General features: G+C 53.3%; 1 protein-coding gene across 1 annotated transcript in view; it reads left to right on the forward strand.

Moving 5' to 3' along the window:
• NTN1 (netrin 1) overlaps positions 1-15,422 on the forward strand; it is a gene marked incomplete at its 5' end in the record, with an annotated part of 253,366 nt that overhangs the window by 220,772 nt on the left and 17,172 nt on the right. The window lies entirely within an intron of this gene.

Raw genomic sequence — 15,422 nt, forward strand, 5'->3', positions numbered from 1 at the left:
GGGGATGGCAGTCCTTTCTCCTCCACTCTCCTCCTGAGATTTGGGGTACATATGCGCACATTCCCTATGTGATTTTTTTCAAGCCATCAGGCCTGGGGCTCAAACCACAGTTGGCCATATGGGAGTCCAACGCCTTAACCGCCACACTACCTGCTGATCCCAACTTCTGTTTTGTTTTTTGTCTTTTTAATTTTTTTAAATGGAAGTTTCATCACACACAGAAAATTTTCCTCTTTAAAGTTTGTTTATTACTTCCATGAGAGAAAGAGAGATAGGCAGAGAGAGAGGGGGAGAGAGAGACCCCCAGCAAGGTCTTCACACTGTGATCCTCCCCAATCCCAACCAGCCAGGCTCCCGGGTACCCACATGCACAGGGAGGCCTCGGCACGTGGACCTGGGCCTTCCCTCAGGTTTAGCGTCAGGGGGCGTTATGTTCCCACGGTGCCACCGCTGCTGGCCTCTTTCCAGATATTCTGCAAATAATCAGATTTAGCCACCTCTAGTTGGAATGGGGGGAGTGCCTTGCAGGACTGTGGGCTCAGGCTCAGGCAGCTCCCAACTATGGGCCTGACATCTCTTCCTCCCCAGCCCTGCCCAGCTCCGGCCCATCAAGCAGCCCAGACGGGGGCCTCACTACTGTAGGGAGACCTGGCACCAGTGCCCAGGCCTCACCAGCGCCCAGGCCTCACCAGACTTCTCCATTTGTGCCCGTTTCACTGTGTCTGTTGAGGACAAGGCCAGGTTACCCCGCCTCAGGTCTAAGCTGCCCTCTGGGCCTCCGAGGCTGCCCCCTCTGCCTCTCATCGCCACCAGCGCACCACCACTACCCTCCGCTCCCAGCTGGGGCCCCAGGCCACCTTGGGCCCATTCACCTAGTGGCATCTCCTCATCCTTCAAGATGTGCCAGAAGTTGTCTCGCACATCCTGTGAACAGGTGGCAGGGTGACTGTCATCACCACTGCCCCACTTAGAGATGTGGAAACTGAGGCGTGGAATGCTTAAAGAGCCCCAGAACGCAGGAGGAGTGATAGGATTCCTTTTTTTTTTTTTTTTTTTTTTTTTTTTTACAAGAAACGAGCCTGTCCCCAGAGCCCCTCTCAGCAGATTTCCATTTCTACCCTTGGGGCCAGAGGTGGGTCCCTGGCCAGAGTGAGTTGCAAGGCATCTCTGAAAAAGGATTTAAACTGGAGACATTGGAGTTTGGGATTTAGAAAGGAGGCTAGATACGGGGAGGCTGCTGCAGGTCTGTCAGACCCAGGCCTGACGATTATGGATGTCTCAGTGGGCGGCTCTCTAGGGAAGGCCCAGAGGAGGGCGGCCCCGGCCTGGGTGTGCCGTGCACAGTGGTGCACCCCGGGAGCCTGTGTCTGCCCGGTGGTGCAGCGACGGGAACCACCTCAGAAGGAGCAGGAAGGAAGAGCCGAGCTTCACTAGGGGCCGAGCACCAGCCAGCCCTAACAGAGCTAGCCCCCAGGACCCCAGCTAGGTGCAGGAAGAGGACCCAGTGCTCAAGGCCACTAGCATGAAGAACTCACGTCCATGCCTCCCCGAGTCCGTATCTGCAGGCCGTAAGAGAGGATGAGGCCCGAGCGGCAGGTCTCTGGGAGCCTGGAAGCTGGCCCTGTGGAAGGACGGCACGGAGTGGGGACCACATTCATGGGTGAGCTGGGTCCCGAGCAGCCTAAGGACCCACTCCTGACAGTGAGAAGGTGAGAACCAGTCTCAGCTCCGTGTGACGGAGGACCTGGCACCTTGTGGCCCTGGGTGATGGTGATGCAGGCCAGGCTAGAACCCTGGTGGCTTTGCATTTCATCTAAGATAGGAGCCAAACCATACGTATTTAGCCTCATGTGGCCCCCTCGGCTTTGTGACTCAGCACAGGGCACCCCACGTTACATTCACCCCCACCCCCCATATGTCAGGCTGGGTCCTGTCCCAGGCCTTTTGCACAGGCTGTTCTTCCTGCTTAGAGCCACCTTCCTGGGAAACAGATGGCATAATGGTTACGTCACTAGACCCCCACGTAGTTGACCGCGGTTCGAGTCCTGGACCTAGCGACTTAAAAAAATCTCATGCCAGGCATATGTGTGTGCATGCCCAAGATCCTGAGAAGAGAATGGAGGAGAAGGGTCTGTGTGACCATTCCCCTGGGGGGTGATTTCTCGCTTTCTGTCTATCTCTACAGTGAGTGCACATGTCCTATAGCAAAAAAACAAAAACAAACAAACAAACAAAAAACTCTTTAAAAAAATTATTTTATTCCACTTTTTTATTTCTTTAACTGACCAGAGAGGGACAGAGAGAAAGAGAGACAGAAAGAGAGAAAGTGAGAAAGCAAGCCACCAGGTCCGGGACTCAAACCACAGTTGGCCACATGGAAGTCCAGTGCCCTTACCAACCATGCCACCGGCCAGCCCCCCAAAAAACTCTTTAAAAAAATGAGACCCACCTCCCCTCAGACCTCCTTGTTTCTGCCTCCTTGGCACTGAGGTCTCACTCCGGCACCCCCTCGGCACTGAGGTCTCACTCCTGCACCCCCTCCTTGGCACGGAGGTCTCACTCCAGCACCCCCTCCTTGGCACGGAGGTCTCACTCCTGCACCCCCTCCTTGGCACGGAGGTCTCACTCCGGCACCCCCTCCTTGGCACGGAGGTCTCACTCCGGCACCCCTCCTTGGGAGAGTCCCTGCCCCCCTAGCTCAGCAGCATGGCCACACACCGTGGGCAGTCAGGAAATATAGCAGCGGGACACTCGCTGTTCCTTTGTCTCTTGGTGTTAACTGTGAAATTAGGGGGATACGTGCATGCACTCACACACACTTGCACACACTCACGCACACCTGCCGTCTCTTAGGGAGAAGGTAGCACTTCCCAGGGCAAAAGCTCCATGGATTAGGAATACAAACGTCCCCTGTTGAATATAGTGGGTCATCGGGAAAGTTATGACACTGTTCTACACAAAACTGTGCCGTGACTTTTCTGACGCCCCCGATAGATATCTCATTAGAGGATTCCTATCCCTTAAGTCAACGAAATACAGACTCACCGCAGAATATTTTTAGGGTTTCTTTGTAACATAAGAATTGTAGTAAAATCTGGGAACCAGCAGTTAGCGTAATGGCTATGTCGCTGGACTCCCACGTAGTCGACCGCGGTTCGCGTCTCGAACCCGGTGGCTTAAATCTCACGCCGGGCGCATGTGCGTGCGTGCCCAAGATCCCGAGAGGAGAATGGAGGAGAAGGGATTGCGGCGTGACCATCCCCCCTGGGGGGTGATTTCTCGCTTTCTGTCTCTATGTCTCTCTCTGTCTGTCTGGCGAGCGCACGCACCCTATAGCGAAAACCTCTCAAAAAAAAAAAAAAAAAAAAAGAATTGTAGTAAAATCTGAAGTACAGATAAGGCAGTGAAGCAAGAGTGTAGACACCAACTGTTGTCTCATCACCCAGCATTTATTTTTCTAGAATAAAATACCCCCAGCTCCAGTCTCCTCCACTTCAGATCCCTCCCACCTGCCTGGGGCCCTTTGCACCTGCTGGTGCCCGCATCTACAGGGCGGGACTCCTCAGCAACCTCCGGCCTTCACATTCAAGCAGGTTTCCACCTGCCCTCCCCCTTATTCTCTTCCAACACACCACGCTCACTGCCTTCATTTTCTGAGTGCCATGGGTGTGACTATCCTGGTGGTACTGACCTGTCCCCTCCTGCTGTAATGTCACCTGACTGCTCCTTGGCCTCAGGGTGCGCCCCACATCTCCCAGAGCTGTCCCCGGGAATAGCATTTGGTGAAACCTTTTAAGTGAAGGAACCGGTGATGTGTCTATAGGACTGAAATTGCTGAAGCGAGCGGCGTGTGTTCTCGGGGTTCCAGCGTTCAACGCCAGTGGCTCTCAGGAAAGTTCGTATTGATTTGCAGCCCACACATGTATGAGTTGTGTGTCCATTTGCCAGTGTGCCCAGGGCTGTATTTCTATAGGTTTAAGTGTTGTGTCTCCGATAGTCTGAGGCTGAGCGTGTTCACAGCCTCCTCCTCCTTTCACTTCCTCCTATAAGTTGCCATCGCTTGTCTTTTTCTTATTGATTTGGAAGAGTTCTTTACACAGTAGAGACGCCAGTCCCTTGCTAGCTCTGTTGTGGATATTTTGGTCCCTCTTCCCATCTTTTGGTTTTTTAGGAGAGATTTTTGCTTTAGGGCGTGTGTGCTTGCCAGAGAGACAGAAAGACAGAAAGCGAGAAATCACCCCCTAGGGGAATTGCCACGCCACAGTCCCTTCTTTTCCATCCTCCTTTCAGGAACTTAGGCACACACGTGCACGTGCCTGGCATGAGTTTTAAGCTGCCAGGTCTGGGACTCGAACTGTGGTCCACTCCATGGAAGTCCAGCAATGTAACCATTACGCCACCTGCTGGTCCCTCTTCCAGTCACTTGCTCCCATAGCTTGCAAGGGACCTCACGTGAGCTCCTGTCACGAGTTGCTGCTAGAGGCGGCCTCATTTTGGGAGTCCTTGGCCTCTCTAATCTGGAGCCCCAAGTTAAATGGACATTTTGCTACTGAGGCAGGTGGGACTCGCGGATGATGAAGTGAGTGGGGCACACTAGAACAGGCCTGGAGAGTAGGTGGGGGCTGAGGAGCTGCCTGTGAACCCAGCTCTCCCAGACAGGGCTAGTCCCTGACACAGTCTCATTGGTGAAGGTGGGAAGGAGGTGGTCTTACCTGGGGGAGTGGGAGTCATTATGTCCCTGCAGCCTTGATCCAAGGGGCAGGAGCTGGCATCCTTGTTTAGAACGATGGCCATCAAGAAACCCATAGACAGACACCTTGCAGTGGGGGCTCAGTAGTAAAACATGGTGCTCTGTGAGGCCGACTGCATGGGAGGGTTGCTGGTTCAAGTCCGGAGAGCTCCCTGAGTATACCAGCTACGCTCGTTCCCATGATCCGGCTGGCAGAAGGGGGTGGTTTGTGGCGTCAGGACCCACTGGGAGTGGCATAGCTCTCCCTCTGTTTCTCTCTGTTTATTTCACTCATGCATGAAAGAAATACAACTTTTAAAAGATTGAACATGGGGCAGGCAGGTGGTTAAGGCACCGGAACCCCACATGGCTGACGGTGGTTCGAGTCCCAGACCTGGCAGCTTGCTTTTCACTCTCCTGCTCTCTTATCTCTGTGCTCAAACTGAGTAATATTAGGTCAGTGGAAAAGTCATGGCATGTTTTTCTATGCAAAAATGTATCATAACTTTCCTGACAACCCAGTAGCAATAATAACAATAAAGTTAAATAAGTAATTCTTTTTTAAAAAAAGTAAGCAAGGAGACCTGGACCCTCTGGCCTGGGTGTGGGGGGCCTGGTTACCTGAGGCGCTGTGGCCTAAATTAGATGGAGCCGAAACACTCTCTGGGCACACTGACCTCACCTGCCTTTGTCACCTGCTGTGGCCTCTGTGGACAGAGCCCGCGGGTGCTCCTCTTCCTTCCTCCCCTCGCCCCTCGAGCATTTCCACCCCAGGCCAGGAGCCCCTCCGTTAACCCTGGGAGGCTGAAGCTCACCCAGCCCTGCAAGCCTCTGCCCTGGGAAGATAGACCGCGCCGGCAGGATGTCCCTTGCCTGTCGCACCCACCACTCCACCTTCCCGAGCCTGACAGCCCAGAAGCAGAGGCAGAGGTGTCGCCAGTGAGCGGGCCAGGGCTGCTGAGAGCGAGCCCTTTGCCAGCTCCCCGCCCTGCTCCGAGGGGAGGTGCCAGATGCGGTGCCCCTGGCTCCAACCACGGGCTGCCTGGCTCTGCCTGCCATATGCTCAGGGATGAGCCTCGATCCGGCGAGCAGGCCTGCCCAGCGGGATCTTGGCACCTGGGGCATAGGAGGCAGACCAGCGGGGCCAGCTACCCAAGGTGGAGGAAGAGGCAGGAGGGGCTCGGCCGCTGGGATTGGGCCTGCAGGGCCACCTCTTGGCTCTCGGCTGCGGGGCGGGCAGGGGAGCAGGTGGGAGGAATAAAAGAGAGGGTAGGCTGCTCCCAGGGGCAGCCAGGATGCCAGCCAGCCAGGATGGGCCTGCTGCGAACGGGCAGATGGCGGCCCCCAGGTCTCAGCACTCTCCCTGGGACAGCACATCCGAGGGGAGCCAGGCAGTGCTTGTGTCCAGCCCTGGCAGCTTTTGTCTCTTGTTGGGAGGGCGTGAGGGAGAAGGGGGACCCTGGTGCAGGGACCCCTGCAGGTCCACCAGCATTTACCTTGCACCCCTGATCTGAGCCCTAAAGGGTCCCCTGAGGAAAAGGAGGTGGTGGGGCACCCTGCCCACTCCTTACTTGTTCCTCCCACGTGGAGTGAGCTCACTGCGGCCAAGGTGGGTGGGGTCCCAGCCCAGAGTGGGGTAGGATGGTTGGAACCTTTGGAGCAGCGAACGTCTTTATTGGTGAAAGGTCCGATCAGTCGGCCTACAGAGCCTACGCATGTAGGGTTATGTAAGTTTCTGTGTTAAGGTCAAACCACATAAAACTTTTTCTTTTTCCTCTTGGAATGTTCCTATAGGGCCCTTGTGCTTGCTGAAGAAACACACACTCAGAGAGAGAGAAGTGAGGAGTCAACCCCCTGGAGGGGGGATGGCCATGCTGTAACCCCTTCTCCTCCATTCTCCTCTCAGGGTTTCAGCCACACGCACAGGTACCGGGTCTAGGACTTGAACCATGCCATCAGCTATGTGGGATCCAGCTGCCCCAACTACGATGCCACCGGTTGGCTCAAATGCTGCCTTTGTAAAGTTGCAAAATGGTGGACTTTTCAGCACTTTGATGTAGTTCATCTTAATAGCTTTCTATTTTTATTTTTCTGTTTCTGAAAACATCAGATAGCATGAAGTTGATTCGCCATTTATTTGATACTTTAAAAGTATGTGTGTTGGGATCAGCAGGTAACATAATGATTACATCGTTGGACTCCCACGTAATCGACCGTGGTTCAAGTCCTGGACTCAGAGGCTTAAAACTCACACTGGGTGTGTGTGCATGTGTGCCCAAAAATCCTGAGAGGAGAATGGAGGAGAAGGGATTGTGGTGTGGCCATCCCTCTGGGGGGTGATTTCTCACTTTCTGTCTCTCTGTTTCTGTCTCTCTGCAAGCGAATGCACCCTATAGCAAAAAAATCTCTCTCTAAAACAAACAAAATGTTTATGTGTGTGTGTGCGAGAGAGAAAGAGAGAGAGGGCACAAGCGCATGTACACACACATCCCAACAGGGTGGTGACATGGCAATCCACTGTTGGCCTCAGCTAGTATCAAAACATGAATTAAAAGGACCGGCAGGTGGCATGGTGGTCAAGGTGTTGGACTCCCACATGGCCGCCCATGGTTTGAATCTCAGACCGGGCAGCTTCCTTTCTCTCTCTCTCCAGTGAGTGCATGCATCCTCTAGTAAAATTAAAAAAAAATAATAACATAAAATAAACCAAGATCACAGGCATATGTGTGCCCAGTCCACTCGGGGAGGTCTCTGGATATGAACTGGGAACCGTCCACCTGGGTCAGCTCATAGAGCAACATGCTTTACCGCTGTGCCACCGTCTGGCCTCTGACGTGTCCTTTAAATGCCTGCATGGCCTCACCTCTGAAACTGTCTCAATCCAGACGTTCCTAGAGACTGCTCGTCCGGCAGGTTCCATATCTTCTCTTCAGTCTGATTTGGTCATTTGCGTTTCCCTAAAAGTGATGCATCTAATTCAGAGTTGTAAGAGTTTAGCCTAAAGTATGTATTAGCCGGCTCCTTAGCTCCTGGGTACTTCCTTCTCTCATAATTTCCCAGGACTCTTGTTTTCTCTTTGTTCATAATGAGACATGATAGTGTTTTGTCATTTTTTTTTTTTTTTTAAGGTTTGCTTTTGGACTTTTTCAGTGATCCCTTCTTGGATGTACTTATTCTTTTAAGTTTTTTTTTTTTCCTGTATCCTACTAATGTTGACTTCTGTTATTCTTTCCTTCTGTTTCTTTGGGTTTTTGCTTTGCTCACTTTCTAACTCCTAGAATTGAATGTATTTATTTTCGTTTTTAATAACAAATAATAGTTATTATGTTGTGGTCAGGAGTTGTTGGCCTGTATAATTTCAGCTTCTTGGAATTAATTTTGCATTCTTTCATTACTTATGTGTCTCTGTTTCTTTGTATGTTTCTATCAATTTGGGCTTAATATATTTCAATAAGATGTTATTCCATGCCAAACAAAAATTATTTTTTTATTACTAGGTGATCTTCCTTGTCCATTTTAAACACATTTGCTTTGAAAATTGTTTTGTTCCCTATTAACATTTCTACTTCTTTTTTAAAAGGAATTATTTAATTAATTTATTATTGTTTTTTAATTTGCTACAGGGCATGCATACTCACCAGAGTGAGAGGCAGAGAGAGAGAGGGAAGGAAAGTGAGAAAGCAAGCCTCCAGGTCTGGGACTCGAATCGTGGTTGGCCATGTGGGAGTCCAATGCCTGAACCACCATGCCACTTGTCAGCTTTTTTTTTTTTTTTAATTGTCAAAGGGCACGTACACTCACTAGATAGAGAGAAAGAACCTCCCAGTGGAGCATAGTCACATCTCAATCCCTTCTCCATTTATCCATTCTTTTGAGATTTGGGGCGTGCATACACATGTGCACATGGCATGTTTTTCAAGCTGCCAGAGCCAGGATTCGAACTCTGGCTAGCAATGTCACTTGCTAGTAGCAGAATGGCGCCGCCTCTATGGACAGAACCAGCTGAGTACTCCTCTTAATCCCAGCCCCTGTCCTCTTGAAGTCTTTTGCCTCAGGCAAGGAGCTCCCTAACCTAGGTTTCAGGACTGGCCCTTGGTTCATTTATTGATAACATTTTTGCTACTGTTTTGGTTGTAAGCTTTTCACAATCACTTTATTTAATCACATCACTTTTTTTTTTTTTTTACGAGAGATTTTTGCTATAGGGCGTGTGCACTTACTAGAGAGAGACAGAGACAGAAACCGAGAAACCACCCCCCAGGGGGATGGCTGTGCTGTAATCTCTTCTCCTCTATTCTTCTCTTGGAATTTTTGGCATGCATGCACATGCTAAAGCCGCCAGGTTCGGGACTTGAACCATGGTCAGCCATGTGAGAGTCCAGCAACATAACCATTACACCATCTGCTGGTCCCAGTCACATCACTCTTAAATAGTATTTTAATAGTAGAGGATTTGGATCCATTTATTATACCTGCATTGTTTTGTTGAGTTTGGGACTCAAACCTCGATTGACTACGTGGGAGTACAGTGACATAACCGTTACTCCATCTGCTGGTCCCCACGTGTTCTCTTTTCATAATGCAACCCCCTAGACTTTCTGGAGACCTCCTTGTGTTGTCTGTGAATATTTCTGAACTATGGCAATAGAGTTGAATAGTTGAGACTGTATAGCTCTCAAAGCCCAAAAACTTTGTTTGGTTCTTGGCAGAAAAAAAAAAAATGCAGATCCCTGTACTGGCATAATGTCTGGATTTCCATCTCTGACCCCAGCTGGCAGCAGGGGCATGGCCACAGCGCCCCCTCCAGTTCCTAATTCTGACCAGCCTTTCACCTGTGTTCTTTTCTGCTTTCATATCCACTGCTAGGCTTCGTGACCTGAGAGTTAAAGCTGCCGGATCCCATCATGGCCAAACTGCATGGTTCGAATCCCAGCTCTGGCAGCTTGAAAAACACACTAGGCATGTGTGTGCATGTGCTCCTCAAATTCCTACAGGGTGGAAAAATGGAGAAGAAAGGATTGCAGCATGACCAGGCCCCACTGGTGGTGGTGTGGGGGGGGTGCTTTCTTTCTTCCTTTCCTGCTCTCTGTCTCTCTCTCTTACTTTAGCAAGTGTATGCACCCTCTGGCAATTTTTAAAAAAGAATTATTTATTTAATTTTATTTATTATTGTCATTATCATTATTATTAAATTTGCTGTAGGGCACACATGCTCACCAGAGAGACAGACAGAGAGAGAGGGAAACTGAAAAAGCAAGCCGTCAGGTTTAGGACTCGAACTGCAGTCAACCATGTAGAAGTCCAGCGTCTTAACCACCACACCACCTGCTGGCCTCTGGCAATTAAAAAAAAGATATGTATACAAGTTCAGAAATCCACTGTAAGGCTGTCCATCCTGTCTCCACCCTCTCCCCGAGGAGGAGCGAGCGAGGAGGGAGCGAGGAGCGATCACCCCAGGGCCCCGCCCACTTCCTGCCCTTCGGGTTGCTGGTTGTTGTCTCTCTGTCCTTCCCTTTTCTCGACATCTTTCTGCTCATCAGACAAAGAGCTGTGTCCCGAGGTAGAACCTGGACAGGTTTTGCTTATTCCACCACCATCTGCCTTTAATTAGCAGAGATTGCTCCCAGATTCCAGCGTTGGGCCATCTATCAGTTCCGTTCTTGGCGTTAGTGTGAATTTGCATTTTTTCATTGTCTTTAGAGCTATGTCGGAAAACCAAGGCGAGACTCCATGGGTGGATGCCAGGCAGATGCTGGTCTGAAGGAGTCGGAGCTGTACCTGACAGCTGTTTGCTGCCCATCCAGCCAGTCCCTGTAGCTTTGTGTGTATCCGATAAAGGAAGGAGGTGGAGGGGTGCTTTCCTTGCCCAGGGGCCATTTGTCCAGTGACCTCACTGAGAGTCCAGGGATAGCCAAATCACTGTCACCGTGTCCATGAACTGAGGGTGATTCACTGTACCCCGAGGAGACCGCGTCAGCCCCTCCTTCCCAGCCTGTGTACCTGCGTTTCACGTCCAGCTCTTTCCACTCAGTTCCAATCCACGGATCTGAAGTGGGGAAGCATTTTGCACCAAGCAAGCTGATGTGACAAGACCTTAGCTGAGATGGGGGCTCAGTGCCACAGCAGTGTCCTGCTGCGTGAGTGATGCTGGACCCATGTAGAAGTTTGTGGGTTCAGTTCCCAGTTGACCTGTTCACATGGGGCTCATGTGTGTCCCTGACCCTGGCTGTTTAGGAAATCTTGGGGGAGCTGAATGGCAGTGTGAGACCTGGTTGAGGGTGTCTGTCTTTCTCTCCATTGGTTTCTCATAGAAAAAATATGGATCAGGGACCAGCAGTTGGCGTAATGGCTGTGTCGCTGGACTCCCACGTAGTCAACCGCGATTCGCGTCCCGGGCCCGGTGACTTAAAACTCACGCCGAGTGCATGTGTGTGCGTGCCCAAGATCCCGAGAGGAGAATGGAGGAGAAGGGGTTGTGGCATGGCCATCCCCCCAGGGGGGTGATTTCTCGCTTTCTGTCTCTCTGTCTCTGTCTGTCTGGCAAGCGCCTGCGCCCTATAGCAAAAACCTCTCTTAAAAAAAAAGAAAAGAAAAAAGTATGGATCACACATGGCCCACTGCATGGTTCAAGTCCTGGACCTGGCAGTTTGGAAAACATTCTGGGTGTATGGAGAGAGACAGAGACACAGAAAGCCAGAAATCGCCCCCCAGCGGGGATGGCCATGTTGCAATCACTTCTTCTCCATTCTCCGCGTGGGATCTTGGGCACGCACGCACATGCAGCCAGGGTGAGTTTAAAGTATGGGTGTGCATGCCCAAAGTTCTGAGAGAACAGAGAAGGGAATGCGACATGGCCATCCCCCTTGGAGGTGCTTTCTTACTTTCTCTCTCTCTCTCTGGCAAGCACACACACCCTATAGCAAAAACAGAAAAAACAAAAAAACCTCTGAAAACATGAATTGTAGCTGACAGACTTAGCAGCCACCAATAGGTGATGTCGTTTTCTATAAAGATAAGCCCGAGGCTCTCCAGCGAGCACCCGCCACTCTGAGTGAGGAAACCCGCATAGGCTTTTCCTCTGCCCTGTCAGGTGCTCTCGTGTGAGTCATGGTTCAGGGACCGTCCCCACCTCCCACTGCTCATGGTCCTGGCAATGGTTCTAGTCCTCATTGCACCTTAGACTCGCCTGGGGAGTGGGACTAGCAGATAGCGTAATGGTTACGTCGCTGGACTCCCACCTGGTTGACTGCAGTTTGAGTCCCGGACCCAGAGGCTTTAAACTCACCCCGGTTGCATGTGCGTGCGTGCCCAAGATCCCAAGAGAAGAATGGAGAAGTGATTGCAGTGTGGCCATCCCCCCTGGGGGGTGATTTCTTGCTTTCTGTGTCTCTGTCTGTGTCTCTCCAGCACGCACACTCTATAGCACAAACAAACAAAAACTATTTAAAGAGAAAAAATAATCACCTGAGAAGCTTTGTGAATCCAGACGCTCTGGTGGCTCCCTGAGCCAGGGCAGTGCTTTTCAATGCTTCTACTGCCTAGTCGAGACTGGGAGCCAGGGCGTGAAGAGCGGGGCCTCTGCAGCCAGGCCGTCTCGGCCATGCTTCAGCCACGGCCTGCGCCGCAGGTTCTCAGCCGTGCAGTGGGGCCCGACTGCAAGGGTTAAGAGGCGCGCAGGGCATTTGAACAGCCAGGCGAGTCGCGGCCGTCTCTGAGGCACAGGTGCCTGCAGTTCACGGTGCCGAGTGTGACTTGGCGTGTGGGAGCTCCAGCTCGTTAGGTGACCATGGAGGCCGCCCATTCTAAGGTGATTTTTGTGTGTGTGTGCTTGGCTCTCGGTTACAGAGAGAGACACAGCACAGCAAGACCGAGAGAGCGGCGACCTTGGCACCTCAGACCCGAGTTCAGGGCAGCCACTGAGATGCACTGGGCGGGTGGCTTCCCATCTTTGGACCTCGTTTTTCCTGTCTGCGGAATGGGAATGACACCCTTACATCAAAGAATGGTTGTGTGGGCCAGCAGGTGGTGTGGAGGTGAAGGCGCTGGATCCCACATGGTTGACCACAGTTTGAATCCCAAATACAGCTGCTGGAAAAACACGCTAGGTGCATGTGTTTGCATGCCTAAAATCTCAAGAGGAGAGTGGAGAAGGCATTGCGGCATGGTTTTCCTGTCTGGGAGCAGGGGTGATCCCCAGTGAATGCATATGCCCTATTTTAAACTAAAAACAAACAAAACAGAATGCCGATCAGGATTAAACACCCAGCTTGTTGGGAGGGCAGGCCAGCCTGGGGGTGGGAGGAATTTACGGGCCTCTCTGCTTTCCAGACGTGGACAGAGGTGCTGAAGGGAAGGGGCAGGGTAGGTTGCCCCAGGACTCGTCCATCTCCCTCTGCCCCGTGGGGTGTGGCCCACCTTGGCAGGGCTCCCTGGAACCTTCCCGTGCTCTCGTCTCCTCATCTCTACTCTGGGCACAGCAGTCCCTCCCTCAAGCCTCCCAGGAGGCCCTCAGAGGCCCCCTCTCCACCAGACCCAGGCTGTCTACCTCAGGGCCGAGACGGAGGGGTGCGTCTGGACTCACGCAGAGGAGGTGGGATGCAAATGATTTCCTCCTGGTCAGAAATGCCAGTCCTGACAAGGCGACCAGCATGGACCACGGGGCCCCGGCCATGACGTCGCTCGGCACCTCCTGCATTCCAGTTGGCTGCCCTCAGTGGAGAGAGCAGGGAGGGATGCCAGGCAGCCTGCGTGGGCCGCCGGACTTACGCAGCCATGGGCTCAGCCTCCGCACTGGCTGTGCTCTGAGCGTCAGCTGCCCCTGGGCTGGCAGAGACGTGGCCAGAGTGGCTGCCCCCTAGGGCAGTGCGGTGGTCACGGGGCTGGTGATGGCGCCATTATTGCCTCTGACCTTGACCTCTCTGGCTTGGCTGAAGGCATGAAAGCTGCTCGCTCTCTCTGGACGGCCCCTTCCCTGCATCCAGGTGTCTGCTCCAGCGACAGACCAGTCGTGTGCTGGCAGGAGAGACTGGTAGTGTGGCCTCCAGTGTCCCTGGGCTGGGGCTTCCTGAGGGGGCCTTAAGGGCTCCCCACACGGGAGCAGGCAGGAGGTCTGCTTTTCTCCCATTTCCTGAGTCAGTTCCCAACTGGCCCAGGAGGCAGCGAGAGGCCACCAGGCCAGGGCGGCCGGGGCACAGGGATAGAGCTGTGCTAGCTGAAGTCAGGCTCTGGTCCATGCCCCTGGGGACCCCAGAGGAGGCAGCTGCCTCCAGAGGCCGGAGGTTGGCTCTGGGGGAATCCCCTCTTAACCTGCCACACAGATCTGAGCCACGGGCTGGGCACGGGTGGCAGTGGGAGACCTGCCCTTCTGCCCTGGCTCTGTCCTGCTCCCCACACGAATCACCTGTACCCCACCTTGGCCTTTGTTTCCGCTCTGCAGGATGGGGGGCTGGGCCTGGTCTTGGGCAGTGTCCTGTGGTGCATGTGCGTGCACACGGGTGTGCATGCATGTGTGTGCACACGAGTTTCGCTTTTACCTTTCACATCCCCTCCCTTCCCGCCGCTCACCAGGACGCTCACCCAGCCAACTCCCGCCAGCCCCTGGTGCCACTGTCCCCAGACCAGATCCAGCCCTCTGCAGCTCCTTGCTGGAACCTGGCTGGCGTCCCCCCATCCAGCAGCTCGGGTTTCTAAAACACAGGGCTCCCCTCGTCCTCAGCTTTGAGCTTAGCACCTGCTCACACTAAGAGGGGGCACACCGCCATTTATGGAGGCACGAGAGTGCGGTCCTCACGTCATCTCAGACCCGAGTTCGAGACCCAGCCTTCTCCAGCAGTCTGTGGTGCACTGGGCATGTGGTTCGCCCTCTCTGGGCCTCAGTTTTCTCGCCTGCATAATGGGAGTGGCGAGGAGTGGCTGTGAGAACTGAGGTCCAGCGCATGGAGGGGTGGGGCAGGGCAAGCCGGGAGATGTCCTGGGCCCTTGCATTGGGTTGGGCCATCACCCTCAGGTACCACACACAGATGTAGCAAAAGGATTGTGTCACCTGTGCAAAGGGCAGATGTCAAGGACATGGCTAAGGTGGGGAGGCCTGCATTTGGAGGGCTGACGAGGCCACCGCCAGGGGAAACGAGGCCAGTGCACATCCTGCCGGCTTGTGCTCAGGCCCTGGAAGCCCCCGATGTGACACCGGTGGACGCGGGCCGGCAGCCCTGCCTCTCAGCAGTAGGGCCCATTAGAAGGCAGCTCTCCTTCGTGGGGCATTTTATTTGCACACTCCAGTAGAGTGGACACCAAAGGGGTTTGCTAATGCTTCATGGGCTGCTAATTTCCTCTGTGACCTCTTTTGTTGGGGGCTGACCCCAGCCAGAGGCTCCTTGCCTTGAAAGCTAGCGCCTGACACAGACCCGGGGTGCGGGGTGACAATGAGGCCTCTATCGGCTTTAATCAGACTCCAGTCGTGTCTTAAGAACAGGGGGAATTTGTGTGTGCTCTGAAGCCCTGGGTGGCACAATACGGGACCCCCAGAGCCCCTTGCAGAGGCCAGGGCGGCTGCAGGCAGCGGCTATAGGATTCGGCAGGCCAGAGGAGGGGGGTGGGTCAGGCGGGGGCCCTTTGTCCCGAGGGCCTCTTCAGAAGGCCAGGCTTGCCCTGAATGGCCGCCAGCTCGCTGAGCCCGGCTGGCCGCACCACAGGC

Source organism: Tupaia chinensis, unplaced genomic scaffold (assembly GCF_000334495.1).
Source record: "Tupaia chinensis unplaced genomic scaffold, TupChi_1.0 Scaffold000493_1, whole genome shotgun sequence".
Lineage (NCBI taxonomy): Eukaryota > Metazoa > Chordata > Mammalia > Scandentia > Tupaiidae > Tupaia > Tupaia belangeri.